The following is a 12,699-nucleotide window of genomic DNA, read 5'->3' on the forward strand; positions in this document are numbered from 1 at the left end:
ACACCCATTCCCAGACCTTCAGATAACTTTGAAGAGACAGAATTAGCAGATTTTGCTAAGGCTTTAAGAGGTAGTGGAGACATCTGGCCATAGTGGCGCATGTGTAATCCCCGCACTTGGAGGCTGGGGCAAGGGGATCACCATGATTTTGAGGCCAGCCTGGGCTACATAGTGAGTTCAAAGCTAGCCTGTCCTGTAGAGCAAGACCTTGTCTCAAAAAACACAAAACAACGAGTAGTGCAGAATAAGGGAACAGGAGGAAGCAAGAGGTCCTGCCTGAATTTGGGCTGTAGCAAATGACCTGGGTAGTTTCAATAATCTTTCTAAAACTGGCACATATGTTTTCCTACAGTGAAAGTTAAGCCTCAGTGAAGGGGAAGGCCAGGTGATGAGCACCTGCCCACCTGTAAAGGGACAGGAAATCTCACTGTGGAGCCAAAGCAAGTCTCATGCAATACAACCCACTTTTTAAATGTCGAATGAATTTAAAATTATAAATTCCTAACATCTTCTAAAATCACATTGGTCCCTTCCAGCTCTTAGTGGCAATCTTAGGTACTTTCTCATTGTTGGGACATAATAAAAATACCTGGCACACCCACTATTTAAGGGAGGAAAGGTTTATTCTTTTGGCTCATAGTTCATAGAGGTTTCGGCCCATCGTTCACTGGCTGTGAGGTAGGATGTCATGGCAGAGCCGAAACAGCTCATGTGGCCAGAAGCAGAGAGAGCGAGATCAAGGGAAGGAGGGGGCCTTTCAGGCCATGCACCCAGGGACCCTCCAGCCAGCTTCACCTCCCAATACTGTAAACTGGTAATCCATTCATCTCTCAAAAGCCCCTCAGCTGAGTGCATGAGGCTTTGTGGGGCGTCTAGATACAGACTATAATATCTTACCACTGGTCTCCAAAAGACTTGCCACATCCCCTTATGCAAAATGCATTTAGTCCAATTCTAAGAGTTGCGAAAGTCCTAACAGTTTCCACCTTGATGAAAAGTCCAAATCGCTGCAATTGAAGGCAAGCTCTTAGCTATGAGTCCCACAGCTAATAGGGAGCTAGAAAGTGGTTGGGACCGCAGCAAAACTGAAACCCAGCTGGAAAAATGTAAACCTGGAGTTCCATGCCCAGCACCCAGGGCAGGATGTGAAACTAAGCTCCAAAAGGCTTGGGCAGCCCTGCCTCTAACATTGCCAGTGCTGGTGGCCCTTGTGGTTTCTCGGGCTGCCTTTGCTCACTCCTTGCAGCTTTTTTTGGTTTTTTGAGACAGGGTCTTGCTATGTAGTCCAAGCTGGTCTTGAACTTGATGTGAATCTCAGGCTGGCCTTAAACTCACGGCGATCCTTCTGCCTCAGCCTCTCAGGTGCTGGGATTACCGATGTGCACCACCAGGCCCAGCCTTGCAGTTTCCTTTAGATTTTCCTAGCATCTCCAACTTTCTCCACTGCACTTTTGGCGTCACACTCACACCTTGACACACTGCCCCTCAGGCATGCTGCCTGGCCTCCTCAGCCTCCTGATATCTGGGTGGAAGCCTTCCTGACCCACGGCTATGTGCATGTAAAACCAGTACATAGATGAGGCCAAGGTCTGAGCCAGCTAAAGCAAAATTAGGCCCTCCTGCATCTACTCAGTGGTGCACAGGCCTTGGAATGCCTGGATGGCAGAGCGTAGTAAACTGTATCCCAAGAAACCAGTTCCCTGGGCAGCTTTTCTCAAAGGGCCCACGGACACCCCTTTCAAAGCAAATTTGTTTACTTTTGGTGGTAGGGGTAGCCAGTTGCAATAACTGATCCTTCACCTTAGAAGGGATATCTCAGCATGCCCCACACCATTGGCCCCCGAGAAATTGCACTGAGGTAGAATTTTAGGTGGTAGCTTGAATTTTAGTTGGATTTATTTCCTGTTCTCTGGCACACAAATGTTTTACTGACAAATCCAGAGTAGTTGCTACTTCCTTGCTTGTTTGGTCCAGTCAGATTAATAGCAACATAATGGATCAGTGTGATCCTTATAGAAGAGAAAGACAAGGTCCCTTGAACTAAATTGTAACACAGGGCTGGAGAGGTAATAATACCTGAAAGTAGGACACGAAGGTGTGTCGTTGAATTTATCAGCCGTAAGTAGATTGTTTCTGGTGGGCCTTATGGACTCACCTGTAATCTAAGCATTCAAGAGGGTAAGGCAGGGAGATTGTGAGTTTGAGGCCAGCCTGAAATATATAATGAGACCCTGTCTCAATATAAAAAGAAAAGGAGGCCAGCGAGATAGCTCAGCAGACTAAAGTGCTGGCTTAGGCACTGCTGTTCGATCCTGGCACCACATGCTGCACTAGCCCCACCCCCAAGGGAGGTTGGGCCAGCCACAGAGTCTGGGCATAGTGGTTTACGCCTGTAATCTCAGCACTGGGGAGGCTGAAAACAGGAGGATCACTATTAGTTCAAGCTATGTAGCTAGACACTGTAACAACCAAATAAAAAGAAGAAGGAGGAAGAGGGGGAGGGGGACGGGGGAGGAGGAGGTAGATTAGTGTAAAAGGGAATATTTTTCTAGGCCAGTGGTGGTGAGCCTATGGCGTATGCGTTGTTTTCCTCTTAAGATAAATGACGTTAATGTATGAGGTTTGTTTGTTTCTTAACTAAAACTTCAGTATTCAGACTAATTGCAGTGTTGGCACTTGCGATAAATAAGTGGGCTTTGGGTTGCGCATTGGGCACTCATCTCTTAAAAAGTTCACTGTTGCTGCTCTAGGCCAACCCAGGTCCATCACTGCCACACAAGTGTAGGTGCCAGCTGTGTTCTAGGCACCCAGGGTGGGAGACAGGTGTTCCGCTGTAGGTACAAACAGACCAAAGGATTCAAACAAATGCATCCACAACCTTCAGGAAGCACATGGTGACTTGAGTCTCCCAGAGAGCCAGGGTGCAAATGTACCAAGGACATGTTAGGTGTTAGGAAGTAGGCCACCAGAAACTGCCCTGCTTTGAAAGACTAGAAAATACATCCCCCAAAGAACTGGCATTTGGATGAGCAACCCAGCAAAGGCACGATTGGGCAAGAACACCCCAGGCAGAAGAAAGGGCCATACAGAGGCATTAGGCTGGAGGAACACAAGGCTGGTATGACAGGAGGACCAGGAAAGACACAGCCTCAAGAACAAGGGAAGACATTTGAAGGATAGGAGCAGGGGAATGAGTCAAATTGCGTTTGATAAAATCATTTTGGTAGTGCTTTCACAAAGTACAGATGAGAAATGTTGGTGGCCCAGACTGAAGTGGTAACTGGGATGGAGAGAAGGAAATGGGTTTAGGATGTGTTCAGTAGGTAATAAATGTGAGGAAAAGCTGGGCTTGACTTCCAAGTGCTTCATGGGCCATTTACTGAGACTGGAACCTGTAAGAGGAACAGGAGAGAAAGATTCCAAATGGTGGAGAAATACTAAAGTCAGCATGGGGTCATTTGCAATGAGGAAGATGCATCTATAGCATTTGTCACTCACTCAAGGCCACTCAATAAGTTTGTGGCAGAACTGGTTAGAGTGTCAGCTGTACAAGAAACCAGAGCTAGGATTTGGACCCGTGTGGCCCCCAACTCCAAGGCCTGTACTCCTAACCACTGTGCCATAACACCTCTCAACAAGCAATAGCAAAACTGTGGGTGTCAGGTCACGTGATAATTAGCTTCATGTCTGGGAAGAATGAGGGGCCCTTTTGCCTGCAGGCATTGTGGTCTGTGTGAAGGATGCCTCCCCAGATCAGGAAGTGCCAGCCCAGTGGTTCCAGGCTATGGTGGCTTATGTGCAAAAGCACTTAACAGCCAGTGCCCAGCCTCAGCTGGAAGGGTTTGGGTTGTCCCATGGAATCTGGTTCTTTCACAATGCACTCTCCTGCCATGTGGCCTGGCCTTGCTATTAGTAATTTTATCCCCAGGCAGGAGATTGCTTTCACAACCTGGTGAGGCATATTGTTAGTTCTCCAGGCTTCACTGCTGGGTGATGAGCTTAGTTAAGGGCCTCTCTTAGACTTGATTTTCTTGTTTCCTTCTCTGATGTGCCAATTTGGTCTGTAGCTTTTCATTTCAACAGGTACTCTATTTTTTACCTTGATACTTTTTATTCTTTTTTTATTAGTCCATGTTTATATAATGATTACAGTCATCATGGGGAGTTGATTCATATACATAAGATGTCTTAATTTTTTTACTGCCCCTCCCCTTCAAGAGAGATTTTAATCAGCTGCTTTACTACCTAAGAGCAAAATACTAATTTCCAGTCAGGTGTGGTGGTGCACATGTGTAATCCCAGCACTGGGGAGGCTGAGGCAGGAGGATTGTTGCCAGTTTGAGACTAGCATGGGTTACAAAGTGAGCTCAAGGCCAGCCTAAATGACATAAGACCCTGTCTCAAAAACTAGTAAGACCCTGTCTCAAAAAGACAGAAAGAAAAAGATACTAATTTCCCCAAACAGGAAAAGGGAAATCCTGACCTGTTCTCTGCCCAGTATGAACTCTGCCAATTCCAAACAGTAGGATGTGACTCTCATCAGAGCAGGCTCTGGAGTATTCTAGATGCTCAGGTTCCAAGTGACCAAAACCCAGTTCAGTTGCAAAAATACCCCCCAAAACCTTGGCTGGTTTTCATAATTGGACATGATGAGCTATAGGGGGTCCATAGTCAGAGACTCCCATGGGGGGCTGTGTCCCTTTACATCTCTCATCTGTTGGTGTCTGCTTGGCACTGTTCTCACATGGGTCTTTGCCTCTTGGCAGCAACATGATCTCCATTAACTCTGGGTCTAAATGGTCCTCAAGATGTATAATCTCCCCCCCCCCAAAAAAAAAGTTGTATAATCCCAAAGAAAGATCCTTTCTCTCCCATCACTCACAGAGCAAATTTCTAAGACAGGTTTCTGGCCCTGTTCTTGTCACATGGCTGCCTCAGTCACTAAACAGTGGCATGGAAGAGGAGAAACCTCATGACCCAAGGCTAGCAAGGCCTCAGAGCCTCAGAGCCTTTGGCCCCCCATAGTTCTCTTTCCCTGCAACACTTTTCCAAACTCCTCTGGCTGTGTCCATGCTGGTAAACCCTCAGTTTGTTGCTTCCTTGAAGAAGTAAGTAACAGATCCAAAGTTCTTCCATGTTAGTTTGCATCCAGGATCAGTGGATAGAACAAATGTCAAAATGAGAATTAACAGTAGCTTAAGATAGAAACTTCTGCCTAAGTGCCCAAGGGCTGATACGCAAGCTATGTGGTTGGCAGGAGAGGGCCTCAGCTCCTGGCTTGTTCTGCCATTCAAAACATATCTCTAGGCTGGGCCTGGTGGCCCATGCCTGCAATACCAGCACTCAGAAGGCTAAGCCAGGAGAATCGCCATGAGTTTGAGGCCAGCCTGAACTACACAGCGAGATCCTGTCTCAGAAAAACAAACCAGAAAACACACATCTCTGGTTCAATCTCAAGGTGAATGATGGTGGCTCCATTAACCATCAGGTCCTCTTGGTCAGCTGGAAAAGGAAAAGGGCAGTTTCAGGACATGACCACAGTTTACGCAGGCATGATCCAAAAATTGCCCATTCATGTTGGTACACATGCCCTTGTCTGAATTTAGTACCATGGCCACACCTGTTGTGTAAGGGAAGCCGAAAATGGTGTGCTCAACTCAAGCCGGAGGTTGGTCACTGAGGAAGATGGGGAGAATGGATGTTTGGGCAAATGGTCATCCCTAGCACATGGAATTGCTTGGAATCTCAGTAACTATGGTCAGAAAGGCAAAGTAAACAGGACCTAGAGGTCACTGAAACAACTTCATACATGGGGAGACCAGGCACTTACTCAGAATCACCCTATAAGCCAGCAGCAGGCCAACACTGAGATTCAGGTGTTCCAATTCCAAGCTCAGAATTTGGCACAAAACAGAAAATTTGTGAGGGCTTAAGGATTGGTTTTAGAGAAACCTTAGCCTTATGTGTTTTATCTTTAATCATGTAATATATAGAGTATGGGTATAATTGTGTAGTTTAACATAAATAACTTGACCAGTGATAGGAAAGGGTGTTTTCTTCATTTGTCAATGAAAAAATTAAAATCACAGCCAAGGCTAGAGATGTAGTTCAGTGACAGAGCACTTGTTTAACATACACAGGACCTTAGGTTTAATCACCTACACCAAAAAGAAGAAAAAAAAATCATAACCGAGCATAGTGGCATGTGCCTGAACTTCTAGGTACTTGGAAGGCTGAGGCAGGAAAGTCATGAGTTTGAGCATGACATGGTAAGAGTCTCAAAATCAAAAAACAAGTAATGAGAAGGCTGGAAGCGTAGCCCAGGGGGTATGCTTTGCATGTATGAGACTCTGGGTTCAAGCCCCAGCACACAAGGAAACCACGATGAAGTACCGGTATCCACCTGTCAGAATACCTAAAATTTGAAAGGCAATACTAATTATTGAGAGTGTTGAGCAATTAGACCTCTCAGATACCACTGCTTCTGTCAGCTTTGTGATTTCACATGTAGGTATTCCTCAGAAATGTGTGCTTCTGTTTGCCAAAAGGCTTATCTGGGAATGTCCACACATGTCTGTAATCCACGCTCTGCTGAGAACAGGGGAGAATCATGGAGCCCAGGGGTTGGAGACCCACCTACAAAGGCACATTCAAGCTGTTTGTGGTTGTGGTGGTATATTCCTATAATCCTAGTGTAATAGGCAGCTAAATTAGAAATATTATAGGCAGTCAGACAGGGGCAGGCCTTCAAGGAGACAGTATGGAAGACAAGATACGTTGCAACTATGAGAGAGAAGGATGCTCCTGCTGTGGACCAGATCTGAAGACCAAAGATCCAACATATGCTCACCTCACTAAAGATAAGCATCCGGGATTGATCATCACCTTGAAGAAGCCGAGAAGAGTCACTAATCCAACCGCTACCAGCTGGCTACCGGATAAACTCCTGTTCTGTATTCGTGCCCACTTGCTACGTGACTCACTTCCCCATTTGGTCCTGGATTTAACCAATTTTACCTGAGCAATGGTGCTTGTAATCTCATCTGTTGACCATAGTTTTGTCCCACCTCCTGCCCACCTAAGCAATTTCCCATGTTCTGCACCTTAGACCCGCCTCACTGCATGGTTTTACTCTATAAAAGTGCCTGGAAGAGACAGCTTCTAGGGGACAGCCCACGTGGACTCTTAACCTCTTGTTTGTTCCTAAAATTCACTCTTCAGTTTTAGGGAACACGAACTCGTCCCAGGTACCGTTCAGGTTGGGAGTTTCATTTCCCGGTATCACTAGCACTTGGGAGACTGAGCGAGGAGGACCAGCCATTTTCATTGTGTGAAACTTTAAGGACATGTACATTTCTTTCCATGTTTTCTCTGTGTATTTTAATTAAAAGTTAAAAAAATAAGTAAATAAAAAATTAACAGTGAAAAGACACATAGATCTAAGCCAGCTTGGGTTTACTTAGTGCTTTCAATAGGAGACTTAAGAAAAGGAAATTTTGCTGGTGCATGCCTGTAATTGTAACACGAAGAGACTAGGCAGGTGGATCACTGCCAGGTTCAAGGCCAGCCTGGGCTACATAATGAGACCCAGTCTCAGAAAGCAATCAATGTTTAAGAAATTGTGTTCCCCAAAGAAAAATAACTTAAGCCTACAGCCCATACAGTAACATGACAGAAGCAATCACCAGATCAAAACCCAGACCAGGTCAAGGGATAAAGTCATCAGATTTCTGTCATCTGACTGACAGAAAAATATACCCATCGAAAAAAACTACCCAAAAGAAGTTTGTTCCAGCATCAAGGACCTGTCACTGGCTTTCTGTGATACTCAAGTCTTATTGAGTGCTAAAGAAGCTACCCAGAGAAAATAATAAGCAGATCCTAGTGGAGAGCAACATCAGGGCCACATCCCAGGGGGTGCATTCATATTGACAAAGTGGAAGTACCCTCCTGAAAGAGTGCAATGCAGTGGTTGAGAGTTAGGTGAGCTGAAACAAAGCCTAACCTTTTAGGGCTCTCAATTGTGTATCTGAAAAACTTTTTTTTTTTTTTTAATTTCTCAGGAAGCTTTTCCAAGAGATCTCATTTGACCCAGATGTATTTCTTATATTATGTTCCATTTAGTATGGAGAAACTGACGTTTCATGAGCACAGCAACTTAAAAGCTAGACAGACTTTAGCTGGAAGTTGTTTTCCCAGTCTCCCCTTTTGAACACTGGGAGACCAAAGCACAGAACTAAAAAGTTGAACAGAGGGTCAGGGTGGTAAAGTTGTGCCCAGAGTCTAAAGGGTTAGGTTATAGGTAACCCTGAAAAGTGGGCGACTGTAGACATTCCTGGATTCTGTGACATTTTATTTGATCTTCCAGTCAACCCTTCGGCCTCCACTCTGGGAATCATACTTGTGATACAAAAGTTTTTGCAAGTGAGTCCTCTAGAGTTATGTTCTCCCTCAGGTGCCCTAGGTGTGGGGCCTGAGCAGGCAGCAATGGAGTTGATCTGCAATGACAGCACAGTTTCAATCAGTCTAGATACTTGTCCCCTCAGGACTCTAAACTGTCTCCTAAGTGACCATAACATTCTGCACATGAGTAATAAACATGCCTTTAGGATATGGGAGGACATACATATTTCCTCTCAGTGACATGTGACCTGGAGTTGATGTGCCTAGGTGTCCTTACTGTGAACCCTAAGGACCTTCTGAAAGAACAAAAGGACTGGACCATGTCAAATTGGCTCCTCTAGTGTGTAAATCATAATCCAGGTGCTCTGTGAGATAAACAGTGCAAGCTGACCTAAAGAAAGCCTTTCTGGCACTCATTTTGATCACCCCAAATCCTTTTTATGTCCTCAAACTCCTATAAAAATCTCAGCCTTTCCCCCATTTAGCATGATCCTCTCTTGGACTCAGCCGATGCCCTCTCAGTGTATAAAAACGAAACAAAAAACCCTTCTAATTTCCTGTATTCCTTGGCTATTGGTAAATTATTTTACGACCCATGGCTCTGGCCTCTCTTACACTGTGTTTCACAGGGCACCAGGGCTGTGGCTTTGCACTTTGTCCCCTCGCAGGCCTCAGAATGAAATGGACAAGCCAGCCCAGTAATACAGAAAAGTCTTGTTTCTGCTGGGTAGAGGGGTGGAAAGTGACCTACTGGAGGTGGGGAAGCCTTCCTTCCTTCCTACCTATTCCCACGCCGAGCTTCCACTCCTGCTAATCCAGAATTGTCCTAAGTATGGGCTTGATTTTGTCTTTCAGCTCACTCAAGGACAGAGGACAACCTCTTGGGCTGTTAACTTTTTACTAACTTAAAGCACAATATGTGTTTTCTTCTGAAGCATTCAGGGACTTAAAAGCATTTTATTTTGCTAAAAACTGTCACTCCTCACTTTGGTCTACGGATACCCAGTATGTAGGGAAAACTAGGGCAAAGCTTGACCTTCATTTTGTAAAACTGTGGGCCAAATCCTTAGAGCTCCAGAAGAGCAGGTTAAGGGATGCCTATCTAAAAGCAAAATAAGGGGGCTGGGGATATGGCTCAGTGGAATAAGCGCTTCCCTGGCAAGCGCAAGGGCCTGAGTTCAATCCCCGGTTCCGCAAAAAAAATTAAAAATAAAAATAAAAGCAAAATAAGGTTTGTTAGCCTTAAACTTACCTAACCCTTCAAGATAGGCGACACCAGGATAAGAGAGTGACATGGACATTCAACTGTGCTCAGAAATCGTTATTGCCCTAAACTTAGGGTCACCTTAGACTCCAGCAGGGTCACATATGACTGAGACTGCTGGGAACAATGATAATCGTCCCATGGAAGCCACACTGCCTCCTAACTCAAGAGGATCCACCCAGAGCCAGTAATAAAGCTCAACTAGACACCCGCCAACCACAGCACACATAAAACCAGTCTCTGTTCTTTTGTGAATGGGGCCGTTTGACCCACTTTTTCAGACCTGTGCCCTTCAATTTCTTGCGCTGCACCCTTTTCCCTAGCCTCTTACCTACTAGAGAGCTGGCTTGATCTTTGCCAGAGCTGTGTTCCCCTTTATTTTTCTCTTGCTTTCCAAGTACAGCGTTTCCCTGAAAATTCACACGGTTGCTTAGTTCAACCTTCTGTTTTCACTAAAGCAAGGGACCACATTAGCCGGGCATAGCAGAAAGCTCTTGTTTCTCCCCAGTACCCTCAATGAAGGACCAGGTCAGGCACAGGGCACACGTGCTTACTAAGCAGTTAATAAATCAGTGAGGCTGGTGGAAGACGTTCTGGCCTTTTGCTTTGGACACGTTGGTACTTTTTTTTTTTTTTTTTACGTTTTTTGAAATGAGCATGCATTATTTTTACAGAAACAGAACTCTTTTGTTCCACCAAGGGGGTTAGGGACAGCTGAATTACAGCGGAGGACTTTATCCTCAGCAAATTGCCTTGGGCGCCCTAGTGTCTCGTTGGAAGTAAGGATCTCTGGTAGAGATCAGAGATCCTCAGAGCAGAGAAGGGCGCTGAAGGCTCACAGCACTCGGCAAGTCAGGCTGGGCCCCAGACCCCTTCCTTTCAAATTAGTCCGCATACCTTCGGGGACGTCTGGAGCCAAGGAAGCAGGGGATGCGGGGTGGCGGATGGGGAGCAGGCAGGGTGCCTTGAAGGTGGGCGCGATGGGGTGGACCGCGGCGAGGTGCACAGAGACTGTGACACGAGGGATGCGTGAAGGCAGCAAGGGCTAGAACCTGATGTGTTCTCCTCAGGATCTAGCTCAGAAATGTTCTTTTGGCATGCAAGAATGATCTTATTTAGCCTAAGAGCTTGTGAGGTTGGTGTCACTGTGCTACTCTTACACGAGACAGGCACCGAGAGTGACCCTCCCGGGGTCTCACAGTGGGCGCAGCCAGGAGCTTGCGGTCGTGCAACAGCCAAAGCGCGGCAGATCAGGAGCAGAGGGCGGGGCGAGGAGGAGGAGGGCGGGAGATCGCGATCCCGAGTCCCCGAGCCCGCCCAGTGCATGCGCGCCGCAGCCGAGCCGAACCGCGCGCTGCCGCAGTTTTCTCCGCTGCAGGCTACTTCGCGAGCCAGGTGGGTGCTGGGCCCGGAATCGCCGCCATGCCTCGGGCCTCAGGCCTCGGGAGCGCGCTGCAGCCGAGCAGGGATCCGGAAAGGCCGCCCCGCACAGCTCCCGGGACTGTCGCGCCCGGGCCGCGCCGCCGAGAACTGCTAGCGAGGTTTTGCATTAACGGCGGGTTTATTTAGACATTGCCCCACGGAGCCCCAGAGGAAGTGGGGAAGGGTGAGCTATTCCGGCCTGCTGAGCCCCCAAACCTGACTTCCAGAAATAGCAAATGCTGTGTGGCGGGAGACAGCGCCTTTGGGCCTCCATCTGCCCACCTGCAAGCCGAGGGTCACTTTGAACGGGTCTTCCTGAATTCCAGGCTAAATCAAATTCATTTCTTTGGCACACTTCCGAGGCTTGTGCCCAGCCACCAGCCCCGCTCAGCGCTGCTGCACTCTCAAGTTGAGCCCCTTAAGTTCAGTTTCACAATCTTGCCAGAATCAGCTTTGGAGCAGAACTAATTTGCTTTCCTGGGTCACCTCCTGGTTTCACATCCAGAAAAGATGTAAACTCTGAGCCTCAGAGTGGGATGGAGACAAATAGGAACGGCTTGCTTTGTCCTGTCCTGAGCTGTACATTCTCACCAGAGTCCCGATTTTTTTTTTTAACCTATATATGTATGTGTATCTTAGTTCCATTTCTCCTTGCTGGGACAAAATACCCAACACCCACAAGGTTAAGAGAGGAAAGGTTTGTTCAGCTCATAGTTTGTAAAGGTTTCCATTGGCTGGCTCCAAGGCAGGATAGTGTGGCCGACAGGCATGGCAGAGAAGCAGTTCTCTTGGCAGAAAGTAGCAAAGCAAGCTAAAAGGGACCTTAACAGCGTTTTTCTTCCCCTTTTGTAAGCATTTAGGCTACCGGGATTAGGATGGTGCCAAGCTAATTAGTGGCCCGATTTTATTTTATTTTATTTTATTATTTATTTATTCATTCATTCATTCATTCATTCATTTATTTATTTTGTGGAACCGGGGATTGAACTCAGGCCCTTGTGCTTGCCAGGCAAGCACTTATTCTACTGAACTAACTCCCTGGCCCCAGTGGCCCGATTTTAGTAAGCACACACTCTTAAACCCAGCATCACACATTCTAGATCTAAACACCTCCGAAAAAGCCCCACCTATGACTGCATGAGGCTTTGAGGGGACATCTAGACACAAGCCATAACAATCTAGGAATGGTGCAGTGGAAGGCAGCACTCAGCATGGAGTCTAGAAAGTTAGGTTCTGGGTCTGACTGTGTGTGCTGTCTCAGTGTGACCTGAGATAAGTGACTACCCCCTCTCTGGCTCCGTTTTCCCTGCCAGACATGGCCTGCAAAGACCCTTCTGCCTTTTGGCACTTTTTTTTTTTTTTGTACCGGGAATCAAACTCAGGACTTTCCACTTGCCAGGCAGGTGCTTCTGCTGCTGAGCTATCCTCCCAGCCCTTAGTTTACTGGAAGAATTATTTTGTGTGTGTGTGTGTGTGTGTGTGTGTGTGCACGCACTTTTTGACATTGCTGCAAACAGTAATAGCAGTCACAATTACCTCCTTATCTTCACCACCAGGCCCTGCCTGTACTACACTGCCCAGAGAACCAAGACCTTTGCACTTGGTATTTC

At 46.7% G+C, this 12,699-nt stretch overlaps 1 protein-coding gene across 2 annotated transcripts in view; it reads left to right on the forward strand.

Moving 5' to 3' along the window:
* Positions 1–10,875: 10,875 nt before the first annotated feature.
* Positions 10,876–12,699, forward strand: part of Hdhd3 (haloacid dehalogenase like hydrolase domain containing 3) — a 3,856-nt gene continuing 2,032 nt past the window's right edge. Inside the window, exon 1 of one of the 2 annotated variants that reach the window (XM_004638545.2) lies at positions 10,876–11,062. The gene's annotated coding sequence lies outside the window, so the exon portion shown is untranslated. The other variant, XM_023723390.1, reaches the window with a different exon arrangement.

Source organism: Octodon degus, unplaced genomic scaffold, assembly GCF_000260255.1.
Source record: "Octodon degus isolate 3935 unplaced genomic scaffold, OctDeg1.0 scaffold00098, whole genome shotgun sequence".
NCBI classification, from domain to species: Eukaryota; Metazoa; Chordata; class Mammalia; order Rodentia; family Octodontidae; genus Octodon; species Octodon degus.